Raw genomic sequence first — 4423 nt, forward strand, 5'->3', positions numbered from 1 at the left:
GAGTACAGGGGGACAATCACTGCCCTGCTCCTGCTGGCCACACCATTGCTGATACAAGCCAGGATGCCATTGGCCTTCTTGGCCACCTGGGCACTCTGCTGGCTCATGTTCAGGCAGCTGTTGAACAACACCCCCAGGTCCTTTTGTGCCAGGCACCTTTCCTGTCACTCTTCCCCAAGCCTGTAATGTTGCAGGGGGTTGTTGTGACCCAAGTGCAGGACCTGGCACTTGGTCTTGTTGAACCTCACATCACTGGACTCGGCCCATGGATCCAAGATCCTGTCCAGATCCCTCTGTAGAGATTCCCTGCCTTCAAGTAGTTTGATAAATGCACATAACTTGCTGTAATCTGCAAAGGTACTGAGGGTGCACTCGATCCCCTCATCCAGATCACCGATAAAGATGTTAAAGAGAACAGGCCCCAGTACTGAGCCCTGGAGGGACACCACTTGTCACCAGCCACCAACTGGATTTGTCTCCATTTCCCACCATTCTCTGGGCTCGGCCATCCAGCCAGTTTCTGACCCAGCGAACAGGACACCCATCCAAGCCAGAAGCAGCCAGTTTCTCCAGCAGAATGCTGTGGCCTCAAAGTCTCAAAGGCTTTGCTAAAGTCTAGGTAGATAATGAGCACAGCTCTTCCCTCATCCATTAAGTGGGTCACCTTATCATAGACGGAAATCCACTCTGGAGGAGTTGGTTTGGCAGAGCCTTCTTATTTTTTTAAATAGGAAGTTTATGTATGAAGTCACTGAGAAGGCAGCGCCTGAGTCTCTCAGAACACAGTCTTCAGACATTTTTTTGTGAAAACCTTGATAGGTTCCTATAAGAAGTGCTGTACAACATCTCAAGTTTCTCCTTTGACATCAAAGATACTTATAGTTAAGTTCACGTCACGATGAAATCTAGGGCCTGCAAACTTACACCATGTCAGAGCTGCCCACAGCTGCCTATACATCTGTTATAGCAGCTATCCTTCTTCTTCAGCGTGCTCTCAGAGTTGCCCTAAAACTCAGCAGTAATTCCGGCAGGAAGGGTGTTGTAAATAAGTTGTATTTGGCAAGCAGGTCCTGGTAGTCTGCCACTTGGAACTGCAGGGAGGTGGAAGAGTAGGCTTTGTGCCTGAAAAGGCTCAAACCCTGGAGAGCCTTGTCTCTGCTGTAGCTTTTGTGGACTTGTTTTTCCAGCACAGTTCTATTCTTCAAGGATCCTGGAAAGATCAAAGCTGTGCATATAAAACCCACAATTATCTCTACAATGCCAAGTCCTGAACAAAAAATTACTTGTCAGGAATATATCAATAAGCCTAGAAAATACAAGCTATTTTCAGGAAGTCTGGAGGTACTAAGCATTCTGCTCCCAGCTCTTGGTACAGGCAGTTATTCTGTAGGAGTACCACATCTCAGAGTACTTAGTTCTGGAGATGCTAGCTGCTGGGTAAATGAGTTCTCCACTGCCCATTTAAGGCCTGAGTTTGGCAACACACAGAATACGATACTAAGCTGTCCAATAGGAAGGTAAGTTTGAAAGTCTTTGGAACCTTCAGACGACTTTACTGGCATTTGTTTGGTTTTGTGTTTGGTGGTTTTTGAGTTGGTTTTTTTTTTAATAATCAAAGAGTCCAGTCAAGAAATCTTAGATGCTGCTAGCCAAAATGAACTTGAGAAGCATGCATACCCTGCAATACATTTTCCCTTTGCCTCGGACAGCCTTTTAACCACAACTTTTCCACTATACAACAAGGCAATAACTTGAGCATTAATGGAAGGTTAGCCATGGCTGCAAGAAGCTCTACAGGTTAATACATCCTGTTCTCGACAAGCTAAACCCCACTGTTGAAGCTAGACTGCAATAGAACCTGCACAATCCCATTTAAAGGCATCTCAAATCTCCCACCTAGCCATACGCTCTCAAAACATGTTAACTGGTATGCAAGTTTTTTTCAGACAGCTTCTTCCTTCAGATATTACATCTGTACTATCTAAGGAAGTTTATTAATTCTGGGACATGAGCAAACATCTGCATTCCAGTAGGACTAAAGTAATTGTAAGTTGTCAAGATTGTCTACGTTTGGGAATTTGTGGTAGATCAACTCCACTGATGGCATGAGTTGACCTTCTGCCAACTACATTTTACATCAGAACCCACTGAAGTAAGCAACGACAGTAATTGGTCTGAGTGTCCCACATAACCTAATACACATGTACATGTTCCACAGATACAGCTTGTTACAGTCTGCTGCTTGCTTCCAATGCAGCTAGAAACATTTACGTTATATGCACTCCACAGAATGACATTTTGCAACGTGTCTGTATGCTGCAGACGCCCCTGTAACACTAGTATTAATGTTTCTATGCCGAAAATTGCTGCAGCTGCCAGGGCTGATGACAGGAAGAGGTACTTAAGTGGGTCATTCAGGTATTTTCAAAGTTAGTAACTCATGTATCACACCAGGAATTATGAACTCTGTTTCACAGTAACCCAAAGACAGAGTGCACATCACCTAATCTGTTCAAGTGCTTTACCTTAACATGCATACTGACTTACAAGAATTTTAGTCACATTATTGCTAACAATATATGCTAGTGATCTGCTCTCCCATATTTTCTCCTTTCCCTATATGACCAGTACACCAGCATTCAGTAGAAATGTGGCACCTCAAGTGCTACTGAGAGTACCAAGCCATATGTTTTAAATAAAATGTAGTGTAAGAAATGAAGAAAAATGAAATTACCTCAAAGCCACATTCCTAGTTTTATTTCTGCTATGACAGATTAGTGTTTAGGCTATGAAGATACAGGATGACAGTTCACACCTGAACAGGAATAACAAGCACCAGAATGTTATGAGAATAAAGCAGGTACATGGTTATAAAGGTTTTTGGGCTCTTGCACAAACCACAAGGTTGATTGAAGTCCAAAAGAAGAGGCACTGAAGAATTCTTACATTCCAATGAACACCACAAAGGGTACAGCTCTGCTGATGTCTATAAACATTCTTCAAAGCATCAAAGACTGAAAGATTTCTTCTGCTCAACCCAGGTTAAAGCAATTTTTCTGGAGGCTTGCCATGCTCTGTGGGAGCAGGGTAGGAGTGCAGCAACAAGCTGGATTTAAGAGATCTCCAGCTGGAAGCACAAATACAGAGTGATGTTTAACACTGTTAGACCCTGGAGAGAAGCAGGAAATTCTCTTTATGACCTCCAGAGTATTTGTTTTTTCAACAGTTTCCCAGCTCAGCTTGAGATTCTCAAGGGCACCAACAATAAAAGTTTTCACTTGGCTCAAATTAGTTGTGACCGCTCCCTGGGTTCACAAGGTGATAATTTAACACCTCCTTAACAAATGCGTTATTGGAGAAAATTCAAATGAATCATTTTAATGCTAATTGAATGTTTTCAACCTCAGTCTGCACAAGGAGTATTTATTCCCCCTTTTGAGTAAAACAATTGCCACTGCTTCCCATTTGCAGATCTACTGCTAACAATGCCAATGTATAATCTTTACTTATAAATATATTATCAGCTGCTTAAAATTCTATTCCAAATGACGTAATGTGGGCTATTCCGTCATTACTGCTTATGCCTTATACTTGCATATACTTCTGGCTTGTCTTTGGTTAGAAAAGGGGAATTTTACAAGGCAACCAACTTGAAGAAACCTACTGATTAAGCAGCTGATTGAACTACTGAGGTCGTACCTTCACTTCAGGGGCTGATTAACCGCATGGAGGAGAGAATACTAACTGCAGTCTTCTCTCCCCTAGAATTTAAGCAGACCAGACTTAGTTTTGTTTCCAGCATGCTTCTCCCTGTGCATATTAACGGTATAGCAACATTCCAGTCTTCTCAACAGTTCAGGTCGGCTCAGGATAATAAGCTTTGGTTTCTGTACAGTGTTCAAGATAATGCTCATTCAAAATTTAAGCACCATCTTGGGCAAGATCTATCCACAACTTCATACATGCAATGTATGGCTCTGATGAGGTGTGGTATATTTGCCTCCTGAAAACGAGATGGAAGACACTATGCTTGTTATAATGTCAATTATTGAGTTAATGTCCATGGAAGGAAGCAATTCACCTTTTACAAGCCATTACCACTTCCATCTTTACTTCAAACCTAATGCATTCCTGGATTTAAGGCTCACCTTCAGTTTTTAATACACAGGAGATCAAACTAAGTTTCATCTCTGAAGGTGATGTTTCCAGGAACAGTTCCTAGACTGCTTTCACCTTGCATATTTTGATCTGCCCACATCTCAGGCAACTTTATGATTTTCTTCCACTTGCCCCAAGAGATGTTATCAAGGCAACAAACAGGCTAGGTCCTGAACACCAACAGCGTTAACAGAACTCCAACTGCGCAGGATATATCACTGGCTTTTACGTAAACGGCCGAAAGGAGTTGACTCGATTCCCAGTC

The sequence above is a fragment of the Buceros rhinoceros genome, unplaced genomic scaffold (assembly GCF_000710305.1).
Source record: "Buceros rhinoceros silvestris isolate BGI_N320 unplaced genomic scaffold, ASM71030v1 scaffold7869, whole genome shotgun sequence".
Taxonomy (NCBI): Eukaryota; Metazoa; Chordata; class Aves; order Bucerotiformes; family Bucerotidae; genus Buceros; species Buceros rhinoceros.